The sequence below is a fragment of the Eretmochelys imbricata genome, chromosome 2 (assembly GCF_965152235.1).
Source record: "Eretmochelys imbricata isolate rEreImb1 chromosome 2, rEreImb1.hap1, whole genome shotgun sequence".
NCBI classification, from domain to species: domain Eukaryota; kingdom Metazoa; phylum Chordata; order Testudines; family Cheloniidae; genus Eretmochelys; species Eretmochelys imbricata.
In genome coordinates, this window is record NC_135573.1 from 171,688,370 (window position 1) to 171,698,835 (window position 10,466).

Below are 10,466 nucleotides of genomic sequence, written 5' to 3' on the forward strand. Positions count from 1 at the left end.
ATCTAGCAGAGAAAGGTATAAATACAATCTGGAAATAAGGCATACATTTTTAACAGTGAGAGTAATGATCCTTGGTAAATTGTTCCAATGTTTAATGTTGGATTCTCCATCACTGACCATTTTTAAATCAAGATTTGATGTTTTTCTAAAAGATATGCTCTAGGAATTATGTTGGGGAAGATCTATGGCCTGTATCATACAGGAGGTCAGATGAGATGATCACAATGGTCCCTTCCGGCCTTGGAGTCATGGAAGAATTTTTAATTATGGCTCTCCTAGTTGCTGACACACAGATCTATCACTGGTGCCTATGAAATCTGTCAGTGATAAATGATGCTCTGCCTTTCAGTGTGCTCTCACTATTCCCAGGTAAGTAATGGATTATGAAGAGATTACATTACTCTTCTCAAAAGTTTATGATGAACCTCTGCTTTTGAAGGAGGGACAATGCCAGATCAATAGCAAAGGATAAGGGATGCAATCTAAAAATGGATGCATATACTGTATATGCATGCTTTGGTTAATCCCCTGACTGTAGCTGACATCCTGAAGGGGGAGTACTTTGTACTGGTACTGCTTTGAGTTATACACAGACCATAGCTATATCCAGGTACACTTTCTTGTTTGAAGAGGTCAGGATGCTGCAGCAGGATGTTGAAGAGTATTATGAGCAGGTTTTTCCATTCTAAAATTATAATATTGGCCTTCAGATCCTTTATATCCAGTACTGGTGGTATCTCTTCTGACATTTTGAGTTAATTTACTTTGTTAAAGTACTGCAAATAGTATTGAATAAACATAATTTCTCATTATGAAATACAGCGTCTAAGGTTTCTATGCAAAGCAGGTGGTTTTTTAGTCGTTTGAATCACAAGGGAATTGCCAGGCTTCTTTAAGGTTATTTGAAGGAAACTCTGGGAACTTGGGGAAGTTTCATGAATTATTGTAGCATAAATGTCTTTTATAATTTTTAAGACTTGTCTTGGTCAACTTTCCCCATTCAGACAGAAAATGGGATCCCAATCTCAAAGGACCTGTTCTATTGATTGAGAACACTTGCTGCCTTCACACACTCATGAGAAAGGATCGGCAGACCTGTACTCCATAGAGTAAATAACCAGTCTTTGCACACTTTTCAGGAGATATTTAGCAGCAAAGTGTTGTAGTGAGTCTTAGTAATAAGAGAATTCTTTTTTTCTACTTACAAAAATATAAAGTACCTTTACTAATAAATTATAAAACAGTTAAAATTAACTTTTGTCAAAATGAATGAACAAAGTACATTTTGTGATGCATTATTCTTAGGCTTGTTCATTTAGTCAGTAATTTACAGTGGGTCTCCCAGGTTCTGCTGAGTAACAAATACCATAATCTGAACTCTAAATAAAAAACTGTACACTAAATAATGACCTTATTAGTGTATAAAAACCTAGAGCTCTAGATTCAAAGAACAATGATAGCCATATTGTATGGTAGCTATTGCGAACAATGCTTCTCTGTACTGAAGTGTGTCATGGAAACTCTAGTGACATTAACTTTGACTAAGACTTGGGACTATTTTTTGAGGCTTTAAAAAATATCTAGGGAGTTCCATACATGTAGGCTGTATACTTTTATTTAAGACATTATCAAGATAACCCCTCTTCCTCCCTCTCCCCTCGTGAGTTTGTGTTTAGTTTCATCTGGCTTTCATGTTTTAAATCCAAATAAATATACCTGAAATAGCAGATAGAAGGCAACCCCATCTAATCAGGTAATAATAATTACTAACACTTCACTTTGTGTAGTTACCTGAAAATCTCAAATTAGATTATAAAATTTAATCCTCCCAATATGGAGAGGCAACCAGTTAAATGATTTGCCCAGGGTAACATAAGGAGTCAGGACTAGTATTAAATCCTGACTGTCATTTCCCTGTTAAGTACCAGACCGTATTTGTGGCCATTGAACATCTTTCAGATCACTTGTCAGTCTCTGGGTTAGCTACATTTTCAGGTGAAGAGGCAAAATGGAGCCTAAATTTGAGCCTTTGACACACCCTTTGTCATATGCTTGAGAGTGATGACTGATATTTATCATAATGGGCAACTCCCTTAATTAAGGAAATAAATCTTACAGTTGAAAAGTAACTCTCTCCACCACATGTACCCTTTCAATATCACACTACCTCCAGTGGAGAAAAGGATAAGTCATACAAGTGATTCCCAAGGGAATACATCCCTAAGAATACTCAGGAACATCACACTAAAACACTTCCTGAAAATATTTCTAAAGACAAAGGTCTTTAAAGCTTAGGTCATGTATTGCACAAGATCACAGCACACAGCTTGAATGATTGAACTACAACGTATACAACACAGGCTGAAAATGGACCAGATACTAAACGGGGTCTAAACCTTATTTTTTATCTGGCTCTAACTGCTAATTGTGATCCTGATGATGCCCCCTGCTTCGGTGCTATGAGAGCCGGCAATGCAATAATCGAAACAAATTATTACAAACACGATGATGAAAATGCATGCTGGACTTTCTGCTCAAAACTCTTACTGATCATACAATGAGAGAAACCACTCAAGAACTAGCAGATGTAAACACTCACCTACATCTAGTGTTTAACACTGTAGATTATCATGACTAACACATTGCAATTTTCCCCTATAGCCAAGCTGTACCAGACGAAATATCTCACATACTAAAGCTGGTAGGTAAGCACAGAAGCTTTAAAATAAAATGTGCAGTTATCAGCAGACTCATTGTGCACAAGTATTGAAATTCTAGCTGAAATATCTTTCTAGGTCCTTACGTAAACCCATTTGATCTTACCTATATTTTACCCACATTTATGGTTACAAATTTCAAAAGGAGCAGTTTTTCCATTATAAACTAACATTGTAAGGAAGAAATAAAGTAAACATTCATTAACCTAATCTCTCAGCCAAAATTTTTCCTATGTTATCTTATTAGTACACAGAACTCAACTACAGCAATTAAAGATGCACTAATTCATATGTATGAACTGCTTGGTTAACACTGCTCCAAAGCTCAGATCAGGTAAACCATAAAACCATCCTGACTATACACTACTTTTCAGTGATTAATGCATCTGATTTTATTTTTTGGTAACAATACTTATCTACTTTGCAGGGGCTGTGCGAGGTCTAATTCTTTCATTTTGGGTTCAGAACTTCGAAGTTCTTTGATAAAAGGAACTATCTAAAACTAATTATTACTAATCTAATTTCCCCTCCTTAACCACTCTCTTGTTATAGACATCGAGTCTTTTAAGATAAAGGCTAAATTGAAAAAACAAATTATTTTTCTTATTAAATCAGGGAAACCATTTTTTTAGAAACGACTGAAGTGAACAAAACTGGAAAAGATATTTCACACCCTTCTTCAGGAGAGAAACGTTACACACTCTTTCTCTCTTGTCCTCCCCACCCCGCCGCCGCCTTCAAGGTGGTAAAGATTTTTTTCAGTTATTTGTTACTATATGTTGCTATTTATGACAATTCCATCCTCCATATGTCCACGTACCACTTCAGGGTTCCTATCACTGTACATTTATGCTAAGAAGCCTGTTCAACTTTGTGCCAACTAGGAGATTCTCTCCTGAGTCACGGAAGCAAATTTAGTATTAACAGGGTTGTACGCACCCATGCCACTCCATCAAACTTCAGATATGCACAGAAGTAGTTAGTTCTGTGTCCCAGAGATGTTGATTGTCACAAGGAGCCTAGGAGGAATTTTGCAGGGCTGCAAAGACAACTGTCATTTTGGTACAGGTAGAGCTTTCTGAAAGGGCCCAGTCTTAAGCAGGAAGCTATTACATACCATGGCCAACATTTTCAAACCTGGATGCTTAATGTGAGGTATATATTTAGGAACCTAGTTAAAAGTCACCTGAATTTCAGAAACACTGGAGCACATGTAAGTTTCAGTATGGGCTGCAGGTGTTTGGCACTTTTGAAGGCGAGGCCAATTATTTAGGCACCAAATATTTTAGGCGCCCAAGTTTGAAAATAGTCTTTTTAAAAAATTCATAGGCACTCACTTTGCACAAATATACTTCTTATATATGATGTGCTTCTTATAATACTGCAGAGAAAAGTAAGTAAGCGTGGCTAATGAAGAATTCAAACTCTTATGAGATACATTTTAAAATGAGTACATGACTAATTAAAACTGCACTGAAAACTTAGGGGTATGTGTTTCATAAGAATCAACCTAAAAAGTGGCCCTTGCATGCACATGGAATGGTGTAAAATGTAAATAATATTTAAACAAAATTGGCCCTAAAGTTAGGTAATCAGCTAGTCAGGTCTAAACAATCACAAAGGGCAAAAGAGAACAACCAGTCCTCAAGTGCTTAACCTAGATTATTAAACACTTTATATAATATCAGTAATACCTTGAACTTAACTTTTTGTGTAGGACTTGTTAGGGACTTACGTTGTTTATTTCTTTTATTCTAACATTTTTAATATACACTTAGTTCAAATTATTTCCCACGGACAGAGACAGAGACAGTGGAACAAATGCCATTCCACTGCATGGGTGGAGAGAGGTAGGATTTGAGGGGCTCACAGAGCAGGTGAACTGCATGCATATCGCAGGAAACAGCAGGTGGCTCTGCATGTGCGGTTGCACAGGTGGATGGAACATGGGGAGGAAAAGAAATGAGGATGGGAGATCTTCCACTAACCGATACTGAGTGGCCGCTGTTCTCTGAAGGAGCAGTGGGAGGAGAATGGGCAATACTGCAGTGTAAGGACTGAACTATGGGAACAGTTTTAGCCTATGACTTGGGAGGGAAGATTAATTCCCTCAACCCTGTGGAGATTCCTAGAGCCCAGAAGCAACTCGGACTATGAGCATGAAGAAGCATTTGCCTCAGAGTCATGTTCATTTTCTTATTTATATTTGGATTGTGGCTGGATCTTGATGGGTTCATGGCAAGGGAGCACAAGGACCTTCCTCTCTTCCATGTATTTTCCAAAGGGACTCACACATTGTCCCTTTATTTCCCTTGGGTGTGCAAGCCCAAAAGTGGCAGCAAAGTCCTGGCTCTGCCCAGCATTACCCTTCCTAAAGGTGGACTACCCTAACACTGAGAAGCTTGAGCATCTATTGGTAATGTGCTTTCCCAAAGTGGTGTACAATTTAACTACCACAAGCTGGCTCTTAGGTATTTTGTCTCATAATGCTCATTAATACAAGTGTCAAGATAGGTAATTTGGGACCCCTTCTTTGCCATTGTCTCTCAAATTCTGCTACAAGGCAATTCTCAAAGTGAGAAGCCAAAACATGGTTGGATTGTCTCTTAACTATGAAGACTCCTGCTGTGACTGAGATGGTAGGAATTGTAAGTGCCAGTTTGACCTGTCTAGCCTGCATAAAACACTGTATATCAACATACCAGTAGCTAGCAAACTACAGAGTGGGTGCATGTTGTGCAGTCCCTGCCAGCTCTGCTCAGCCGTAATCCACAAATATCAGGATTTGTTCATTTATCGCCTCTTATGCATCCTTTCAGAACTTGTTCTTTGTGTGTTTTTAAACACAAAACGGGAAGGTTCAACAGGAAAAGTGCTTGCTTAATTGACGCAGGACTTGATCTTAATCCTCCCTAGCTCCATAGGATTTATTTTGTGCAGAGGGAAAAAAAAAGGCATCACTGAAAACATTTGGACAAATACAGTGAGTCATTGGGGAAATGTATTAGGTTAATTAGCAACCCATGTAATAGTAGATGGGAGCTTTGCTTTCATATAGCACAGTACTGATTAAAGAAAGAGACATTCCTTATCTGAATCTTAATCTGCATCCTGTTGGAGAGAAACTAGCAGAGTTCATTTTGTTAGCTGACAATTTACAATCATTGTGTTTTTAATTCCAAATATGGCTAGAGTGAGTTCTCTACCTTACCCTACAAATGCTAATGGGAAGACAGCACGGCCATACTTATAAATTAAACCCCCATATACTATACAGAGATCGCTGAATATATATTGCCTTCAGTGGGGGCACAATTTTATTATTTATTGAAGTTGCTCCTCTTGTGCAGCTGTTAATCATTTCTAGGTATTTTTCACTTCACATTTATAGCCATCAATTCCTGACAGATCCTTTTATGACAGCTCCTTTTCCCATAGGGGTCCCAATGCATTCCTATCAGAATTCTGAGACTATCCACATATTTCTAACTTTAATGCTTTCCTTCACTGAATATCTGAGGCCAAGAAGGACTGGGCAAGACCATATTTGGTCTGTGCCAGTACTGTTCCTTTTCTGCCCAGCAAGCCCTCTGCAGCAGTCTCAGCCCAGTTCAGCCTTGGAAAAAAAACAAATGGCGCTCTTAAATCCCACCGGGTGCTTGATCTTGCAATCTTCCTGTCTTCAGTGGCAGCAATATTAACATTAGGCCATCAAGCCAGCTCTAACTTACATTTCATTACAAGTTAGTTTTTTCAGGATATTTTACATGGTTGTTCTCCATAGTCCTAGAAACCACAACATGGCATGGAAACAGTATCATATATGGCAACATTTAAACACCAGGCAAGAGAATTTTGTCTGAGGCAGATAGGTTTGTGTTGGGAGGGGAGACTCAAGAAATTTTGAAATACAAGATTTAATTTTCTATATCTTAAAATATATTAGGCCACATGAAAACAAAGGTTTGTGTGTATTTCATTGTAATATTGGTATTTTTTTAAAAAAACCACACAGTATCTAATATAATAAGATTTCCCTTCTGTGTGTCCTCTCTTTCCATTTCTTTTCTCCTTTGGCTTTCTAAAGTATCTCTCTGTTTCTTTTCTTCCACCTTTCTCTCTGTTTTCCTACAGTATTTCCCCCACCCATACTGTTTATTAAAACTTACAAACTTATACCACGCCAACTAAAAACCGCCAGATCATTTTGTTTAATCTCTTTCACTTCAAGAGACTTCTGTGATTCGTTATTGTTCCTCTTACATATTTCTGTTCGTTCACATTCATCGCTTTCCTTTGGAAAACATCTACCTCCTTTGGTGTTCCACATCCCCCCCCCCTTTTTTTCATCTCTTATCTCCTCATCCTCCCTCTCTCGCCTTTGTGCCTCAGTACCTTTTGAGTTTTACCTTTCAGAATCCTGAATGAGACTGCAGAAAACATGACAGAAGAGGTTCGAGTTAACTTCACAGGAGGATGTAAGTTGGAAGAGGACCCTTTTTGAATATATACAGAATAAAACAGCATTGATATGAAGCATACTTTCAATATAACAATGATGCTTTGCTCTTATATATCATTTTCCATATGATGATCTCAAACTGCTATACAAAAAATAAATAAAGCCTCACAAGATTCTGGATGAGGCAGGTGAGTACTGTTATCTGCATTACAGTCAAAGCTGAGACTAAAACTTTAAGTACAGCACTACCGCAAATTGCCCTTTGCTTAAGTAGAATCTTAGGGCTTTTGTACAAGGGTGAATTTCACCCAGTTCTTGTAAGCCCAACATTTCCAAACTTGGGTTCCTAAAGGAAGATGGGTAAATTCATATTTAGTAGCCTACATAAAATTGGCCTGATTTTCAGAGGTCTTGAGCACCCACAGTTCCTGTAGACTTTAACAGGAGCTGCTGGTACTCAACATCTGTGAATATCAGGCAAATTTTATTTATGTGGCTAAAGTTAAACATCCAGATTGGAAAATTTTTTCATTGGTGGTTCACCCAAAGTCACATGGAAAGTCTGGAAGAATATAATGCTATCCAGGGCTCCTGACTCTTAATCCTGAGCATTAGTCACAAGAAAATCTTTCTTCCATTAATCCCTCACTGTGCCTCCGTCCCAACTTTATCTCATGATGTCTTATTTTGTACAGTGTTTGCAAATTATTGCACCCGGTAGCTCAATGTCCCAGAGAAAAAAGGTTACTCACCCTGTGCAGTAACTCAGGTTCTTTGAGATGTGTCCCCCTATTTGTGCTCCACCTTAAATGGGTCTGGCCCCGCCCCTGAGCCTGGGATCAGAGATCTTCATTAGCAGTGCCCATTGGGCCGCATATACGCACCTCCTCATTTCAACCCCCCCAGTTCCTTCTCTATCGCGGAGCTTATTTTTGAGCTCCAAAGCAGAGGGGAAGAGGGCAGGTAGGGGAGCACCCATAGGGACACAGATCTCAAAGAACCTCAGTTACTCCACAGGGTGAGTAACCTCCTTCTTCTTCGAGTGATGTCCCTGTGGGTGCTCCACTGTAGGGGACTATAAAGTGGTGCCCCTAGTTGGAAGGCTGGGGCTTTGCAATGGCATTTAATGCAGGTGATAGGACAGTGTGTCCTAGCAGAGTACCTGATGCTGGATCATGAATTATGGCGTAGTGATCGCTAAAAGTGTCCATGGATGCCCATGTGGCTGCTTTGCAAATGTCAGCAATCAGGACATTGTAAAGAAAGAGGCAATTGAGGTGAAGAGAGAGTGGGTGGAATGTGCTTGAGTTCCAGTAGGTGATTGTTGATTATACTGTTGGTAGGACAGGTGTATACACTGCGAGATCCACTGGGAAAGGTGTTGCTTAGAAATGGCTGCGTCTTTCGATCTTTTGGCCATTGATAGGAATAAGTGTGGCGATCACCTGAAAGATTTAGTTCTGTCCATGTAGAATGCTAATGCTTGTCTGACGTCCAGGTGTATAATGCTGCCTCCTGCTGGTTGCAGTATGACTTTGAAAAGAAGTAGGGAAGGTGGATAGGTTGTTTGCAATGGAAAGAGGATGGTACCTTGGGTAAAAATTTAGAATGTGAATGTAACACAAGCTTGCCTTCATGAAAAATCTTGTTCGGGAGGTATGCCGTGAGTGATCCAATTTCACCAACCCGCTGGGCGAAGGTGATAGTGACAACAAATGCTTTTTTCATCGATAAGTGAACGTAAGAGCACATTACTATTGGTTCCAACAGCAGTCTAGTAAGAGAACGTAGGACAAGGCCGGGGTCCCAAGCTGGGATGGGATCCCGTATGTGAAGGGAAAGATTTTGAAGGCTTTCAGGAAGCTTTTCATGAGAAAGTGGGTGAACGCGGAGTGGCTGTCAATCTTGGGGTGAAAGGCTGTGATGGCTACCAAGTGCACATGAATGAAGTTGGTGGATAACCACGATGTTTTAAGGTGTAAAATATAGTTCAGGATGAGCAGTAATGGAGCACGCATTGCGTTGACATGATTGCAGGCGCCCCAGGATTGGAGTCTAGTCTATTTGTGGAGGTAAGTGCATCTAGTTGTATCACATCTGCTATTCAAAAGTACTTGTTTAACTGCCTCCGAACAAGTCATCTCTGAATTGCAGAACCATGGAGGAACCATGCCTTCAGGTGGAGTAGCTGTGGACTGGGATGGAGGATTCAACCCACATCCTGTGAAAGGAGTCATGGAGTTGGTTGCAGAGTGATTGGAGGGCATACCCCCATGCAAATAAGGTAAGTATGCCAGATCTGTCATGGCCATATCAGAGCTAAAAAGATGACTCAGGCTCTGTCCTCTTGGATCGTGTGGAGTACTCTGAACAGAAGGGAAAAAGGGAGGAAAGGCATAGAGCAGTGGTGCATCCCATGTGAGGAGGAATGCATCTCTCAGGAATCTGAGTCCGAGGCTTGCTCTCGAGCAAAATTGAGGAAATCAGGCATTCTCTGCTGTGGCAAAGAGATCTATGGTGGGGAATGCCCAGGGGCTGAAGATGTGGTGAAGAGTTCCATGAGCATAGTGGGACCTCACACCACCTTGCCTGTTGATATAGAACATGCAGGCAATATTGTCCATTATGACTCCAATGTGTGATCAATGATAGAAAATGTTGGCAGGAATTTCAGACCGCTCATAACTCTAGGAGATTGATGTGTAGGGTGGATTCAGTTAAGGACCTACCCTGCACTGTATGGGTCTGAAAGTGCGTTCACCAACTGATTAAGAAGGTGTCGGCTGATGGCGGTTAATTGATGATGCTGATCGAAGGAAAGGGACCCTGACAGAAATGTTTTTGGATTGTGTCCATCAGAGTAATGACTCCTTGACCTTGATAGGCATGAGGAGTTTGTGAAGGTTGTGTCTGTGAGGTGCATGTATGTAGCTACTCCTGGAGACACTGCATGTGCAACTATGCGTACTTTACCATGAACGTGGCCGCTGCCATGTGGCCGAGCAGCTGAGACACATCCTGGCTGAGACCTGGGGACAGGTTCTCACCATGGATACGAGATGGACTGTTGCTGAAAATCTGTGAGCTGGGAGGAAGGCTCTGGCTTGTATGGTGTCCAGCTGTGCCCTGATAAATTCCAGGTGTTGCACTGGTGTCAGGGTAGATTTTTCTGGGTTCAAGAAGTGGTCCATTGTCATTCGTACAGCATGAAGGACATCTGGTTCAGAGTGGGCCTTGAAGAGACAATCTAAGTATGGAAATATGACGATGCCCTCTTTGCGTAGGTA